The sequence below is a fragment of the Lepus europaeus genome, chromosome 15, assembly GCF_033115175.1.
Source record: "Lepus europaeus isolate LE1 chromosome 15, mLepTim1.pri, whole genome shotgun sequence".
Classification (NCBI taxonomy): Eukaryota; Metazoa; Chordata; class Mammalia; order Lagomorpha; family Leporidae; genus Lepus; species Lepus europaeus.
The window spans coordinates 48,052,801-48,071,256 of NC_084841.1; the positions used below are offsets into that span (position 1 = coordinate 48,052,801).

The 18,456-nt window shown below is 45.0% G+C and overlaps 1 protein-coding gene across 1 annotated transcript in view; it reads right to left on the minus strand.

The window, feature by feature from the left end:
* DEPDC1B (DEP domain containing 1B) overlaps positions 1-18,456 on the minus strand; it is a 118,153-nt gene that overhangs the window by 86,505 nt on the left and 13,192 nt on the right. The gene's annotated exons all lie outside the window — the stretch shown is intronic.

Here is an 18,456-nt window from a genome sequence, read left to right on the forward strand (position 1 = left end):
AGAAACAGAAATTTGCAGCTCTACAACTTTTCCCAATCTGACAAACAAATAACAACAAAAATTAGCCAGATATTGATCATTATAAGGGCCAGTCTCTGTGAGACAATTTCCCAGAATCCCATGATTTAGGCAAACCAATAGTAATGTCCTGAGCTTCACTATGCTCCAAAAAACCATTCAACATCTTTTCTAAGCCCAGTAGCGGCATACGCTAATAATGACATCTCACAATACTGCCTAAAGGTGTACCAAGAACGCAAAATGTCTAAGGACAGGAGAATGGGAAATGACAACAAAAACAGGTGTCAGACTAAGGGAGGCTTTGAACTCCAGCCTTTGAAATCTTTATTCCACATGAATAAAGATTCTATTATCAGTAAAGGATCAAATGAGTATTTTTTTTTAAGATTGATTTCTGATTAATTGATTTGAAAGGCAAAATGACAGAGAGAAGGAGAATCAGAAAAAAAAAAGAGATCTTCCATTCACTGGTTCACTCACCAAATGGCCAAAACAGCCAGGGCTAGGCCAGGCTAAAACCAGGAGCTAGAAACTGTCTGGGTCTTCCACATGGCTGGCATGGGCCCAAGGACATGTGCCATCTTCCGCTGCCTCCCCAGGTGCATTAGCAGGGAGCTGGATCAGAAACGGACCAGCTGAGACTTTACCCAGCATTCCAGTAACAGATGCCCGCCTTACATGCAACAGCTTAAACCTCTGTACCTCAATGCTAACCCCTCAAATGAGTATTTTTAAGAGGAGGAGATGCGAGGTAATCGGAAAGGTACTCCTATTTTAGATTAACATATTTAGAAAATAAATCCCATTTGCAACACAAGAAAAATATAAACTACCTGTGACTTAAAAAATTACAACCATTTACAATAGCACAAAATAAAATGAACTACTCAGACCTAAATCTAATTTAAAAATATTCAGGATCTACATTTTCAAGCTTCAAAACTCTGCTGAAAAACTAAACACTAAATAATTGAAGAAATACACCATGTATTCAATTTTGTTAAGACAGTAAATCTTCCCAAACTTATCTATTTCACACAATTTCACTCAAAATTCCAGCAGGAAGTTTCAGATAAACAAGCTTATTCTACAACATATACAGCAAGACGAACTAGAATAACCAACACAATTTTGAAAAGGAACCAAGTTGGAGGTCTCACATTACCCAGTTTCAGGATTTAATAGAAACCTACAGTAATCAAGACAATGCTATTGGATAATGCTAGACCCAGAATGGAGGGACAGTGTGAGAGGAGAAACAGAGGTGGCCTGAGCTACCCTCCCGTCCAGGGTCCCCCCACTAGACCCTGTGCCTCCCAGTCCCACAGTGTAGTACTCTGAAGACCCTGGTCCTGTCTCCACATGGGATGTTCTGATGACAGGGACACAGCCAAGAGGCTATGGGCTCCTGGTGGCCAGGGAGCAGCAGGAGAGAGAACTCACTGCCATGGCAGGGGCGACCGACCCCGATCAGGAGGGGAGGGCTGTGCTTACACGCGGGGACAGGGGAGAATACCTGGGGCGACCAGAAGATCTCCATGACGAGCTAGCTGCAGCCTTGTCTGACCACAGCTGTGGACAGGTCTGTACAGAAACATCGGCCTGGGAAGGGCAGGGTTACCAGGGGTCCAGACCTTCAGAAACAAACTTTTGGGTCCTGTTAACAGGAAAGCCACTGAAAGCCGGCCCAAGTGGTGGCTGAGTGTAAGGGGGGAAGGGGTACGTGCACTAGGTATAGCCATGTGGCCTGCTGCAGCCACAGAGCCTGTAGTCTTTCTAGTGATATCCACCTTCTAGGTTTCCCTCAGGAAGAAAGCCTCATGAACGTATCTGAGGAAGCAGATCTGTGCAGCACAAGAAACAGACCGAGCCACCAGGACCCCGGCCACTGCCCGGCGCTGCTCGCAGCCTCGCAGGAGCAGGGTATGGGAGCTGAGCCAAGCCTACCAGAAGACGCGGGATTCCTGTCGCAGCAACTTCACTTGGGGACTCATCACCCCAACCAAGCCTTCCCCGAACTGCACCCTGTGGTCCTGACTCCTCCTGCCCAACTCATCTCTCCCTCTCCGCTTTCGCCACAAGCCTCCCTCCATGGACTCCTGTACCCTACTCCTGGATCCCCTCCAGGTGCCACCCCTTCCCGCCCCTGACATTCACTCTCCCATACATCTAACCCCACCTCAGCGTCTCCTTCACTTCTCCAAGGACCTGGACTGGGAACCGTCTATGAAGTTGCACTCATCCAGGGGTGAAGACTTCTGCTCAAGGCAAACACCCAAGCACCAGCTTGTGACACTGGACTGTCCTATCCCGGGACTTCCCTTTGTGCTACAAACAGAAAGCCCATTATTTTTGCTTCTCCATTCTTTATCTGAAAGCTTCCAGATTTTATGCTTTAACAGGGGTTTTGTCATATGTTTTAAGTTCTTAAAAAAAGGGGGCAGTGGGGGGCCAGCATCATAGCGCAGCAGGTTAAACTGCCACCTGTGATACTGGCATCCCACATGGGCGCTAGTTTGAGTCTCACTTACTCCACTTCCAATCCATCTCCCTGCTAACGAGTCTGGGAAAACAGCCGAGGCTGGCCCAAGTACTTGAGCCCCTGAATCCATGTGGAAGACTTGGATGAAGCACCCAGCTCCTGACTTCAGCCTGACCCAGGCCCAGCCATGATGGCCATCTGGGGAGTTAACCATTAGATGGAAGATCTCTCAGTTTCTCCCTCTCTCTCTGAAACACTTTCAAATAAGTAGCATTTTTAAAAAATCGCCACAGACATACAGAGGGAAACCAGAACGGAGTATTGCCTGGGCATGCGTAAAAGGGAGGCTTCCACACTGCACAGGTAAGATCTGCCTGCAGGCATCCAGCCCTCTAGCCTGTCCTCTTACCCAGCTGCAAAGCTCTCACCCTCTCAATCTGGAAAGCACATTTCAGGCATATTCCTCCTATGTCCTTATTTGTGAATAATAATGAAGCCTTTCTCTCCCCTCAAGACTGTTTCACAGAACATGACTGGTCAGTGGGCAAAAAAGCCCAATATCGCCAGGGATCACACAGAACCCGGTGACAGATAGAAAATTAGGCTTAGCAGCGTGGCCCGCAGGCCAGACCTCACCACTGCCTTAGTCAGTCCAGTTTTACTGGAACACAGCCATGCCTGGGCGCCTGCATGTTGTCTCTAGCCGCTTTCATTCTGGGATGGCAGAAGTTCGCTAAGCCCCAGCCCAGCAGAGATGGGAGCATCCTGCCGTGCCTGTGGCTGTGCTCCACCAGGCTAGACGCTTCCACTGTATCTCCAATAACTGGCACATGCCCGTAGAACACGGTAAGTCGCAAGCCCTGTGGTAAACACCTACACTGGATCCTGGTGGCGAATAAGTACATCCTCCAGACAGAGAAGTTAGCACTGCTACTTTGTGAATGAGGGCACAGAGATTCAGGGCGCAGAAACAAGCTGCTGACGATCTCCTGGGTGGCAGTGACTGAGTGCTGGGACGAGAACTCAGTCCCGCCTCACCGCGCACTCGGTGTCTGTTGCAGCCCTTCCGATGTGGATGAGGCAGGGAGTCAGAGAGCTACGGGACAAGGAGCTGAGGGCTGCCGACACCCCAGCCATGTGCACCACTCAAATCCTATCCACTCCCACGCCATTTCACCGTGGTGGGAGACCTGCACACCCTCACTTCCCATCAGGCACCAGATGCCATGCCACACATCCCTATCCTTATCCCAGCCTGGGTGGGACAGCTCCCCTCATGTCTTGCGTGTGCACTATCCCTTTGCCTTTCAATACATGCTGCTTTTCTGTTCACCTTTGTCTACATCTCCCAGTTGCATTCTTACACATGGGAAGACAAGAACACAGACTAGGTCTAGCTAGACGTCTCTCCAAGCCTGGCTGGATAATTTGGGGGTCCCAACCCCCAAAACGCTTCCATTACTGAGCTCCCACTACACGTACACACACACACAGCTCATTTTCTGTGGGAAGGACTGAGCCACCTTAACCACAGAACAGACATGGGGTGACCATTGCTTAACTCCTCCACACAAAGAACTCAGGGACTAACCTTTGAACTTGGTTCTCAGGCACTGTGCTGGGTGTTGCAGACACAGAGACAAAAAGCAAAGCCTTCTACCACTCCCTGGGTAATGACACCCAACTTGCTGGCCGGATTCTCGCCGCGCGGGTCACCCTGATCTTCCTCTCCACCTTCCTGGCCACGCAGACACTCGTTGGTGCATCCGGACTCCAGTGTTACCTCTGCAGCAACCGACCCTCTGACTGATTCAGGCAGAGCTAATTCCTCCGTCCTCCTGCAGCACCAAATCCACGTCCTTGAAAGCATTTGGAGCATTAATTCAAACGTAGCTCTCTGTCTTCCTAACTAAACTGTAACTCCCTGAAGACATGGCCATGCCTCTCGGGTATTTAGCACCAGGCCTGGTATATAGTAGGCACTCCATAATGCATGAGAAAGAAAGGAGAAAAGGGAGAACTGGAGAGGAAAGCAACATAGGAGAGGATCTAATTAAGAGTCCCCAAAACACAGGAAATAGTGCTGAGGAGAGACCAAAACGTCATTGTGAAGCAACTGGTGACATACTGACAGGACACTGTTGCAAAAAATGATGAAATAGATTCTGCTGCTTAGCTCACGGGAAACATTCGTCTGGCCCCTCCCAATCCTCGTTTGTGAGTTTATCAACTCCACAACTTCATAGTGAGTGATATGCCCCACCTTTGAAACTTCTAGATGTCTACTTTCAACCTGTGTCTCAACGTTAAATTCAGGTTTAGAACAACTGGGGAAAAAAAAAAAAACTGATTAATGTCTGTATGAGTCTTATTATTTTATTTCTAGGTCAATGATGCCTGAGAAAGATTTTAGTCAATCCTTCTCTGGCCACCTTCTCTGGCCCATACAGCCTGCTTTTCCGTCTAAAATAGGAACATGCAGGGAGCCATGCGCCCTTGTCCCTAATTCCACTGCATCCTTCCCTGTTTCATGAAGCTAGTGAATAAGAACGAGGCATCATGAATTCACATTCAAGAAACCTAGGAAGGATCCAAGACAAGAGAATTTCAAAGGCATATTGGGAAAGGCCAAGTGGATAAAAATCAAATACAAAAGGAAGGGCTATGGAAGCCTGACAGAGAGTATGGAATACAGACACTGTGACCACAAATGAAGGACCAGAATAAAAAGAGAAATAAATCACAGGTCTGATATTATCATAAGCAAATTTTAAAAAAGCCTAAAAACAAAAGTGTTATCAAGAAGCAGCATCTGCCTGGTATGACTGAGTATATTTAACACCCCTACATGTACAGGCAGCTTTACATGCAAAGAGGGCAGTGATGAGAATGAGATGTCAGTTAGAAATTAGTTTGACTGACAAGCTCACTATGTAACTCTCAACCCTGGGACCCCTTGTAGCCAGCCTAATACTCACTGATATTGCTAGACTCCGTGCCTGTCCCTGAGGCCTACAAGGATCCTGAGCTTGAATCCATCCTCTGCATCTGGCTGCTACAGGCCAGTGTGAGCCTCGCTTTGCTTTGGGACAGTCCACACATAATAATCACTGCACTATGTCCTAGACCCAAAAAGTTGCCCTGGTTTGCCCCACTCTAGAGGCATTGCTTGTTGTATCAAGCTGGGTTCTTCGTTGCAGCTGTTAAGCAACAGAAACCAATCCTAGCCAATTTCATCAGAAAGGAATCTGGAGATATAAAGTAGGCCACAGAATCAGAGAGCAGGAGAAGGTGGGGCTTAGACAGTGGGAGAGGAGGCCTGGCAGCACACACCGCAGGAACAGTCTGTTCCCAGAGCCACTGACAGGACCACAGCGTCTGGATGCCTCTGCACCTACATACACCTGTCCTTGCTCTCAAACAGGCCATCACTTCGGTCATAAATTCTAAGTTTCCCATTGGCATCTCTCACTCAAGATTCAGAGTCTGAGGTAGGAGCAGACAATCCTCCCAGGGCAGGCGCCTGCACCCTTCCTGCTAGGGGTAGGAAGAAAAGTGTCTCACCCACCTGGGGCCAGGACCTGCCTCCCACCAAGGCTCACACCAAAAGCGACTCCCACAAAATAGAAAAGGAACTGAGAATGAGTGGCAGCAAAAATAAGTTAAATGTCCTCCACAGATTTTTTTTCATCATAACTCCCCAGCTGCCACTTGGGCATTGCCGCGCGCATGTGTGTGTATATGTGCGTGTGTGCACATGCGCATGCACAGGTGCGTGTGGGGGCAGGGAGAGGGACAGAGGGACAGAGATTCTGATATGCACCCAGCTCCGGAGGCACCAAACGCCAAGTCATCATAAAGACTGAGATGCCCAGGAGACACTGCAGGTGCCTCTGCAGAGCTGTAAGATCTGATTGTTAACTGGCTTAGAAAAGACTGCAGTCAGATTCCAGGCCTTAGTAAGGAAATACTAAGCACAATAAAAATTAATAAACGTTATTAAGAGAAAAATAGCCAATTGTGGATTAGTTAATAATATACTTTAAACAATTTTTTTTTCCAGTCAGACTTCAGACAAAGCTTAAGAACGAGGTCGGTGCTCTGGCATAGCGGGTAAAGCCACCACCTGCAGTGCCAGCATCCCATATGGGCGCCAGTTTGAGTCCCAGCTGCTCTACTTCCAATCCAGCTCTCTGCTATGGCCTGGGAAAGCAGTAGAAGAAGGCCCAAGTCCTTGGGACCCTGCACCCACATGGGATACCCAGAAGAAAGCTCCTGGCTCCTGGCTTCAGATCAGCGCAGCTCCAGCTGTTGTGGTCATCTGGGAAGTGAACCAGTGGATATAAGACCTCTCTCTCTGCCTCTCCTTCTCTCTCTGTAACTCTGACTTTCAAATAAATAAATAAATCTTTAAAAACAACAACAACAACAAAAAGCTTAAAGACTACACACAAAGCAGTTACGGGGTCTAGCCTGGAATTTGGACATAAAACATCGGCCCTTCACTCCTTCCCTTTCAGTCCCATGATCAGCATTTCAACTGGGTAACCTCTCACCCCTCACCAGTTACATTAAACACCTCCTCGGTCCCTCTGCCTTACCAACTGTTACTATTATTCAGCCAACTTTCTAGAACAGACTCTATCCTACTCAAAATGCTAGCTTCAGCTGTCTTCTTTCAAAATCACAGTCCATGCCACAGTCAGAAACTGAGAGACCCCACCCGAGTCATCTGCTTCTGCTGGCCTAGGATTTCCGCTCTGGCCCAGCAAAGCTTCCTGACAGGCTTCTCACTGACAGCTTGGCTCTGGCCCCACTGGTCACCTGCCCCACCCCGCAGTCCTCCCCGTCCTCCTCCTGTCTCTTGCTCCATGAGATCCCAAAGCACTCCAAGCCATGCCAACTGGGTCAGAGCCACAACTGCTACCGGCCAGGCTGATAACATGACCCTGAGCCAGTCTGGTCTAACATGGGAAGAAAACAGTGGGGCTGCAGCCAACTGAGAGGGAGCACCTCTCTTTCTCATTTCTCAGGACACCGTGCTAGAAGTTACTGACATCAGTGGTGGCCTGGAAAGTAGGCCAGGAGAGAAGAGAATAAACCTCTATGTTATATATGCCCACGTGTACTTTGCAAATTTTGAACCACATGAAAGCATTATGTTCACAAAACATACAAAGTTTACTCTTCTTAAAATATTTGTTTACTTGAAATGTAGAGTTAGAGGCAGAGAGAGAGAGAGAGAGAGAAAGGTCTTCCATCTGCTGGTTCACTCTCCAAATGGCCACAATGACCAGAAATGGGCCAATCTGAAGCCAGGAGCCAGGATTTTCTTCCAGGTCTCCCACGCAGGTACAGGGGCAAAAAGACTTAGGCCATCTCCCACTGCCTTCCCAGGCCACAGCAGAGAGCTGCATTGGAAGTGGAGCAGCTGGGATTCAAACCAGCGCCCATATGGATGCTGGCACTGCAGGCAGCAGCTGTACTTGCTGTGCCACAGCATCAGCCCCAACATACAAAGTTTAAAATAAAAACAAACATTGTGACACAGCAGGTTAAGCAGACTCCCATATCGGAGCAGTGGATCACTGCCTCCATCCAGCACGCTGTTAATGTGCCAGCGAAAGCAGCAGAAGATGGCCCAAGTGCTTAGGTCCCTGCCATCTATGAAGGAAACTTGGATGAAGCTCCTACCTTTGGCCTGGCCCAGCCCTGGCCATTGTTGCCATTCGGCGAGTGAACCAGCCACTGGAAGATGAATCAATATCTCTCTCTCTGTCTTTCCCACTCCATGTCACTCTGCCTTTCAAATAAATAAATAAATAAATATTTTTAAAAATAAATGAGAGAAAAAACGTTAATGACTAAAACCACTAACTATACTGGTCAATCAAAAGGGATGGGTCAGCTGTCACTGCAGCACCTCCAGCTCACTGCCACGGTTCTTTTAGGTAATTAGTTAAATCTTGATTCTGCTACTTATCTTTTTAATATATAAACTTCATCTCAAAAGAGATAAGCAAAGTCAAGCAGATAAAAAATCATATCATAGCTCCTTTTGAGTTCCTTCACTGTCTCAGACTGGGAGATACATGACAGCTGCTCAGTGTTCAGAAACGGGGCTGGCGTTGTGGCTCAACAGGTTAAGATGCTCCCAGCATCCCCTATGAGAACCGATCCAAGTCTCAGCTGCTCCACTTATTTTTGTTTGCTTGTTTGTTTTTAATAGAAAACTTTTATTTAATACATATAAATTTAAAAAGTACAACTTTTGGATTATAGTGGTTCTTCCCCCCATAACCACCCTCTCACCCACAAACAATCCCATCTCCCACTCCCTCTCCCATCCCATTCTTCATTAAGATTCCTTTTTAATTATCTTTATATACAGAAGATCAACTCTATACTAAGCAAAGATTTCAACAGTTTGCACCCACACAGACACACAAAGTATGAAGTACTGTTTGAAGACTAGTTTTACCATTAATTTTCATAGTTCAACACATTAAGGACAGAAGTCCTACACGGGGAGCAAGTGCACAGTGAATCCTGTTGTTGATTTAACAATTGACACTCTTATTTATGACATCAGTAATTACCGTGGCTCTTGTCATGAGCTGCCAAGGCTATGGAAGCCTCTTGAGTTCACCAGCTCTGATCTTATTTAGACAAGGCCATAATCAAAGTGGAAGTTCTCTCCTCCCTTCAGAGAAAGGGACCTCCTTCTTTGATGGTCCCTTCTTTCCACTGAGATCTCACTCACACAGATCTTTCATTTAGGTCCTTTTTTGCCACAGTGTCTTGGCTTTCCATGCCTGAGATACTCTCATGGGCTTTTTAGCCAGATCCGAATGCCTTAGGGGCTGATTCTGAGGCCAGAGTGCTATTTAGAGCATTTGTCATTCTATGAGTCTGCTGTGTATCCCGCTTCCCATGTTGGATCCTTTTAGGTAATTAGTTAAATCTTGATTCTGCTACTTATCTTTTTAATATATAAACTTCATCTCAAAAGAGATAAGCAAAGTCTTATCATGTTATTATCCCATGTTCCCTCCTTTTAAATTCTATCAATTATTATTAGCAGACACTGGTCTTATTTACGTGACTCCTTTGACACTGAATCCTATCTTTATGATCAGTTATAAATTTAAACTGATCACTTTAACTAGTAAAGTGGCATTGGTACCTGCCAACTTAATGGGATTTGGAATCCCATGGCAAGTTTTTAGCTTTACCCTTAGGGGTAAGACTTACCCCTAAGGTAATGTTCCATTACCTAAGGGTAATGTTCCATTTCTGATACAACTCCCTGCTAATGCACCTGGAAAAGCTGTGGAGGACGGCCCAAGGTCTTGGGTTCCTGCCACGCAGGAGACCCAGACAGAGTTCCAGGCTCCTGGCTTCAACTGGGCCTCGGCCTGGCCATTGTGATCATTTGGGGAATAAAATAACAGATGGACGATATCTCTCTCTATTCTCTCTCTCTCTCTTTCTCTCTCCCCTCTCCTTCTCCCTCTTTCTCTGTAACTCTGCATTTCAAGTAATAAATAAATCTTTAAAAAGTATATGTATATAAAACTTAGTTTTAGGATTAAAAAGGACCTTGAAGATCTAGTTTATCCCCGTCACTTTATATTACTGGGAAAACTTACATCCAGGAATGCGAAGAACTTATGCAGTGAATCATAGAACAAGAACCTGGACTGTTGAAATGAGTAAAAATAGAAAAAGCATACTCACACATTTTATGCTTTCCTACAGAAACAAAAACTGTCCGCTAGAGGGAGCAAGTAGTCCATTAATTTGAAGATGAGGTACCTAAAATAGGTTCTTTGAAAGGACAGGGAAGGGAATTTTTCCAGGGGCCACAGGAAATAACTAAAGGTTCATATTACCACCATGTAAATTGGTTTTTTTTTTTCAATAGAAGTACAAATAGACACTTTTCAAATCTTCAGCTTAACAAAAAGTTATGAGCATTTAATAAAATTGATCTTTGTTTTGGGTTTTATTGTTTTTGTTTTTGTTTGTGAGCACAGTCCTGTCAAGGGAACACGTGTACACATGTTTATACTTGTGCAACCACCCAGTGAAGAAACAGAACAATGCCTTTCCTCCTCAAGCGCTCCTCCAGACTCCGTCTCGGCCCTTGCATGTCCATTCACCCATTCAATGATGTGCAGGTTGCATTACTGGCTGTTACTCGTGAAGTCACTCTCAACACTCTTTTACAAACCTCTGTGTAAACATTAGGTTTTCATTCTTCAAAAAATTTATCTATAAGGCAGAGACAGAATCTCCCATCAGTTGGTTCAACTCTATAAATGGCCTGGAGCCAGGAAGCAGGAACTCTCATCAGCTCCCCAACATGGGTGGCAGGGACCCAAGTACTTGGGCCATCTTCTACTGCCTTCCCAGGCATATAACAGGAATCTGGATCAGAAGTAAAACAGCCAAGACTCAAACCAGCACATCAACATGGGATGCCCTTAACCCACTATATCACAGCTCCAGGCCAACTTTCCACTGCTTTGAGGCAAATGCCGAGAAGTAGGAATGCTGAGTAATGTAGTCAGTGCACTTCTCAACTTTGTAAGCAACTGTCAAAACTGTTTTCCAAAGCGACTAGCAATCTAGGCCTCCCACCAGCAACGTATGAGATTTCCCATTGCTCGGCATCCTCACCAGCACTCGACACTGCTGGTACTTTGTGTTAGCCATCCTAAGAGATATATGCAGTGGCATCTCATCATTATTTTAATTTGCATTTCCCTGATCATCTACTATGTTAAACAACTCTGCAAGTGCGCCTTTGTTGTCTGTACATCTTCAGAGAAGTGTCTGTTAAAGTCTCTTACTTGTTTTTAACGAGGTTTATTTTTACTGAATTTATGCTTTCTTTATATACTCTTGGACAATCCACTGTCACAAATGTGGTTTGTAAACACCTTTCTCCCTGGAACTTGTTATCTCATCCTGTTAATAGTGTCTTTCACAGAGCAAAAGTATTTCATTTTGATGAACTACAATTCGTCATGTTTCTTCTGTGAATGGTGCTTTGGTGTCATGTCTAAAACTCCGCCTAACTCCTGTTTTTTCTAACAGACATACTTTTACATTTAACTCTATTATCTACTTTTTTTGTTTTGTTTTTTGACAAGCAGAGTGGACAGTGATAGAGAGAGACAGAGAAAAAGGTCTTCCTTTGCCGTTGGTTCACCCTCCAATGGCCGCTACAGCCGGCGCGCTGCGGCCAGCACACTGCGCTGATCCAAAGCCAGGAGCCAGGTGCTTCTCCTGGTCTTCCATATGGGCACAGAGCTCAAAGGCTTGAGCCATCCTCCACTGCACTCCCGAGCCACAGCAGAGAGCTGGCCTGGAAGAGTGGCAACCGGGACAGAATCCGGTACCCCGACCAGGACTAGAACCCAGGGTGCCGGCGCCGCAGGCGGAGGATTAGCATATTGAGCCACGGCGCCCGCCAATTATCTACTTTGAGTTACTTCTTACAGAAAGCATGAAGCTGAGGTTGAGATTCGCAAGTGGGAACATCAGAGTGATACCCCAGAAGAGAGGCAGAAACAAAGGAGAAGAGGAAGGGGAGAAAGGGAACAAGGAGAAAAGGCAGGACAGGAAAAGGAAAATGGTAGACCTCAACCACCAGCACCTGAGCCAGCAGTCCCACTGTGTAAACCACAGGCACAGTGACAGCAAGGCACCGGCCAGGTACAGGCTGCACACCAGGGGACCCTCCTGCTCAAGATCTACAACAGCCAGTCTTTTCTCATTTAGTAGTCCAACACAAGAACTCATCACAACGCACACTTTCATGGTAATCATTAAATTGGGTTTAAATGATACTACAGGGGCCAGTGTCATGGTGAAGCAGGTTGAGCTATCATTTTCAACACCTGCATCCCAGTTAAGGGAGACAAGTTTGCGATCTGGCTGCTCCACTTTCAATCCAACTCCCTGGCTCGAGCACTTGCTTCCCTGTTATTCATGTGGGAGTCCCAGGTGTTCCTGGCTCCTGGCTTCAGGCCAGCCTAACCCTAGGCTGTTGCAAGCAATTGGGAAGAGAACCAAGAGACAGAAGATAGAACTTTCTCTCCCTGATCTTTCTCTGCCTTTTGAATATATAAATAAATAAATATTTTAAAATATGAATGTGTTACATAACTGTCTATTCATTTGTATAGATGTGCAAACACAACAATTTGTATGGAATTTCTTTAACTTGAACATTCTATCCAGGTGTTTTGTTCAGAGGTTTCAAAGAGAAACGTATCTGGTTGTCTGAGGATGAACTACCCACCCTACCTCCTAGGGTTGTTATAAAAATCTAATGAGATCAGGGAAGTGGAACCGCTTCAAAACTGGAAATCTCTTACAAAAACACAAGGTGCTATAACTGGTCCTCTCTCTCCATCAAAAGTCCATAGTTATGAAGTTTTGCTAGACACATACAACAGCATCAGGCTCAACTATGAGCACCTTCTGAAGAAATCTAAAATTGTTCTCACCAGCATTAAATCCAGAATTCATTCTAGTTGCCAGCATGGGTAAAAAGGGATAGTTCAATAAATATTGCTGGGCCCTTCACCGCAGCACCCCTTATTATGGACATTTGGACAGTAGGATCTTGCTCTCCCTTCTTACACACTAAACTTCACTCTTACCTTCTATTTTCCATACATAAGTCTTTGCTTCTTAAAAAACAATCATGGGGGTGCCAGCGCAGTGGCGCAGCAGGTTAAAACCCTGGCCTGAAGCACCGGCATCCCATGTGGGCACCAGTTCGAGTCCCGGCTGCTCCTCTTCCAGTCCAGCTCTCTGCTATGGCCTATGATAGCAGTGGAAGATGGCCAAAGTCCTTGGGCCTCTGAGCCCATGTGGAAGACCTGGGAGAAGCTCTTGGCTCCTGGCTTTGGATGGGCACAGCTCCGGCCATTGCGGCCATCTAGAAAGTAAACCACCAGATGGAAGACCTCTCTTTGTCTCTACCTCTCTCTGTAACTCTTTCAAAAAAATAAAATAAATCTTTAAAAAAAAAAATCATGGCTAATAAGCTTAAATGCATTCACATAACAAATATGACACACGTTTTTCAAAATCTAGAAATATTTGATACATTCCAAAATAAGGGCTTTACTTTTATTTATGCATTTAGTTCATTTGAGAGACGGAGAAGAGACAGACAGCTTCCATCTGCTTGTTCACCCTCCAAATGCCCATGACAGCCAGGGCTGGCTCAGGCTGAGGCTGGATCCCAATCTGCATCCACCATGTGGGTTGCAGGAACTCCACCACTTGACCCTCACCTGCTGTCTCGCAGGGCACACATCAGCAGGAAGCTGGAATGGGCAGAGGGGAATTGAATGGGGAAAGCTGAATAAGGAATGCAACTTGAACCCAAGCTCTCTGACAGAGGAGGCAGGTGCCCCAAGTGGTGTCTTAACTGCTAGAACAAATGCTTGTTTTTTCTGTAAAATTCTCCAACATATATATTCTCTTTTGAAAATATAAAGGTCTACATATTTCATGTAGCTTTCTCTAACTCACAGATCCAAAAGACCATCTCTCCGTTGCTATATTTATGGAAGAACTTGGGTTGATTATGTTACCGTTGCCATCTTTATTTGAGAACTTCTTAACTGACCATCCAGCGTGTATCATGTACCACTCAATGCATTACAGGAACTCTGTGAACTCAAACACGTATTGACTACACCAAATGTTTTCTATTTATTATCCTGTGTGTTTACTCGTTCACTTACTAGTTTATCTGATAAGCTAAGTCAGCCTCTTGTGGAAAGGAAGGCAGCATGGCAGACTCCAGCGATAAGAGACTGCAAGTCAAATCCTGACTCTTTCACTACTAGCTGGCTGACCCTGGACCATTCAGTAACTTTGACCCTATTAATTTCCTGATATTAAAAGTAGTATACCCCCTGCCTCCTTCTATAGGTGTTGCATCTGAAACATCACAGGTGCTCTAGGATGTTAGTTCCTGTCTTTCCAGCAAAAACTCCTCTCCACAGTCCTTTCAGGCACTCTCCAAAGGCTCCTCTTCTACAAAGCCTGATGCTTAGAAAACATACCTAAACTCTGCCACCTCATTGACTTGCCCATCTCCTTTCAAATCGAACATGTCTCTAGCTCACGATCTCTCTCCCCAGCTTTCATGATAACCCATCAGCAGGACTCTCCATGTAATGGGTGCAGCCGGAGATGCAGCAGTGGGATGGCACAGGGCTCTTTCCAAGAGCACTGGCACACAACATTCACCATCCTGAGCGTCCATGACCAAAGCCTGTGCAGGGGAAATAGCTAGCTGCCTGCTCATTAGCTCTCTCTCAATTCAAGGCACAGGCACCTTGACAAATGATTTACATGTCTAAAGAGATCTCATCCCAGATTAATCTAGCTAATAGACAAAAGTCAGTGGTTAACTTATGGAATTTTCACTTGGGAAAACAGAAGCTAATTTTCAGGTGGTAAATAATGAAAAGAAAACACTGCTCCCTTTATTCACAAGTATTCCACTAGAAAAAAGGGGTGGGGGTCACTTAATGGATGACTTTTGTCCTGTGTATTTTTTTCTTTTTTTGGCCAGGCAGAGTTAGACAGTGAGAGAGAGAAACACAGAGAGAGTTATAGACAGTGAGAGAGAGACAGAGACAGAGAGATCGATCTCCACAGCCCCTGGGGTTATCAGGAAGTGAGTGTCCATATTAATAAATACCACTGAATCATCAAAATGTCCATTCTCCCAAAAGCAATTTATAGATTCAATGCAATACCAATCAAAATACCAAAGACATACTTCTCAGATCTCGAAAAAATGATGCTGAAATTCATATGGAGGCACAGGAGACCTCAAATAGCTAAAGCAATTTTGTACAGCAAAAACAAAGCTGGAGATATCACAAGACCAGATTTCTGGACATACTACAGGGTAGTTGTAATCAAAACAGCATGGTACTGGTACAGCAACAGATGGATAGACCAATGGAACAGAATAGAAACACCAGAAATCAATCCAAACATCTACAGCCAACTTATATTTCATCAAGGATCTAAAACCAATTCCTGGAGCAAGGACAGTCTATTCAATAAATGGTGCTGGGAAAACTGGATTTCCACGTGCAGAAGCATGAAGCAAGACCCCTACCTTTCACCTTACACAAAAATCCACTCAACATGGATTAAAGATCTAAATCTATGACCCAACATCATCAAATAATTAGAGAACACTGGAGAAACCCTGCAAGATATTGGCATAGGCAAAGACTTCTTGGAAAAGACCCTAGAGGCACAGGCAGTCAAAGCCAAAATTAACTATTAAGATTGCATCAAATTGAGAAGTTTCTGTACTGCAAAAGAAACAGTCAGGAAAGTGAAGAGGCAACCGACAGAACGGGAAAAAATATTTGCAAACTATGCAACAGATAAAGGATTAATAACCAGAATCAAGCGGCGCCACGGCTTAATAGGCTAATCCTCCGCCTGTGGCGCCGGCACCCCAGGTTCTAGTCCTGGTCGGGGTGCCGGATTCTGTCCCAGTTGCCCCTCTTCCAGGCCACCTCTCTGCTGTGGCCTGGGAGTGCAGTAGAGGATGGCCCAAGTGCTTGGGCCCTGCACCCACATGGGAGACCAGGATAAGCACCTGGCTCCTGGCTTTGGATCAGCGTGGTGCGCTGGCCGCAGTACGCTGGCCATAGTGGCCATTGGAGGGTGAACCAATGGTAAAGGAAGACCTTTCTCTCTGTCTCTCTCTCTCACTGTCAGCTCTGCCTGTCAAAAAAAAGAAAGAAACAAACTCCACAACAACAAAACAAACAACCCACTAAAAAGATGGGCCAAGGACCTCAATAGACATTTTTCAAAAGAGGAAATCCAAATGGCCAACAGGCACATGAAAAAATGTTCAGGATCACTAGCAATCAGGGAAATGCAAATCAAAACCACAATGAGGTTTCACCTCATCCTGATTAGAATGGCTCACATACAGAAATCTACCAATAACAGATGCTGGCGAGGATGTAGGGAAAAAGGGATACTAACCCACCATTGGTGGGAATGCAAACTGGTAAAGCCACTATGGAAGTCAGTTTGGAGATTCCTCAGAAACCTGAATATAACCCTACCATACAACCCAGCCATCCCACTCCTTGGAATTTACCCAAAGGAAATTAAATTGGCAAATAAAAAAGCTGTCTGCACCTTAATGTTTATTGCAGCTCAATTCACAATAGCTAAGACATGGAATCAACCTAAATTCCCATCAACAGTAGACTGGATAAAGAAATTATGGGATATGTACTCTATATAATACTATACAGCAGTAAAACAATGAAATCCGGTTATTTGCAACAAGATGGAGGAATCTGGAAAACATCATGCTGAGTGAAATAAGCCAGTCCCAAAGGGGCAAATATCGTATGTTCTCCCTGATCGGTAACGACTAACTGAGCATCAAAAAGGAAAACTGTTGAAGTGAAATGGACACTATGAGAAACAGTGACTTGATCAGCCCTTGTCCTGACTGTCGATGAACAACTTAATACTTTATCCCTTTTAGTATTTTTTTTTTTGTTCTACTTAACTATTGGTTGAACTCTGTAATTAATACATAGTTATTCTTAGGTGTATAAATTTAACTAAAAAGTGATCTCTGTTAAATATAAGAATGGGAATAAGAAAGGGAGGAGATGTACAGTTTGGCACATGCTCAATCGGACTTGCCCCAAATGGTAGAGTTAGAAACGTGCCTGGGGATTCCAATTCAATCCCATCAAGGTGGCATGTACCAATGCCATATCACTAGTCAAAGTGACCAGTTTCAGTTCATAATTGATCATAATGATAGGATTAAGAGTCAAAGGGATCACATAAACAAGACTAGTGCCTGCTAATACTAACTGATAGAATTAAAAAGGAGAGAATGATCCAACACGGGAAGAGGGATACACAGCAGACTCATAGAATGGCAGATGTCCTAAACAGCACTCTGGCCTCAGAATCAGCCCTTAAGGCATTTGGATCTGGCTAAAAAGGCCATGAGAATATTTCAGGCATGGAAAGCCAAGACACTGGGGGGGGGGGGGGGGGGGAGGACAAACAACCTAAATGAAAGATCTCTGCGTGTGAGATCCCAGTAGAAAAAACGGGCCATCAAAGAAGGAAGGGAGGAGAGAACTTCCACTTTGACTATGACCTTGTCTAAATAAGTTCGGAGTTGGCAAACTTAAAAGGCTTCCATAGCCTTGGCAACTCATGACAAGAGCCTAGGGTTATTACTGACGCCATAAACAAGAGTGTCAATTGTTAAGTTAACAAAAGGATTCACTGTGCACTTACTCCCCATGTGATCTCTGTCCTTAATGTGTTGTACTATATGAATCAATGGTATAACTAGTAATCAAATAGTACTTTACACTTTGTGTTTCTGTGTGGATGCAAACTGTTGAAATCTTTACTTAATATATATTAAATTGATCTTCTGTATATAAAGACAGTTGAAAATGAATCTTGATGTGAATGGGATGGGAGAGGGAGCAGGAGATGGGAGGGTTGCAGGTGGGAGGGAAGTTAATGGGGGGGGGGAGCCACTGTAATCCAAAAGCTGTACTTTGGAAATTTATATTTATTAAATAAAAGTTAAAAAAATAAATAAATAAATACCATTGAAATGTGAACAAAAATGTGGAAAAGCAAACTGGATAGTCAGGCTTAATCTGAGACTCCAGGGAATTCTAGCACAGTTCTTCATCTGGGGCTGAGTGGTTAAAAGACGGGGTGTGCTCAGCCACGAAGCCCCCGACACGACAGTCCCTGCTACTTGGGAATGCCTCATGCATTCTGATTCCCTAGAAGGACAAAGTTACTGCTGTCATCCTCCCGGGTGAACCAAGGGCATGAACAGAGGTCCTGATGGAAACAGCTCAGCA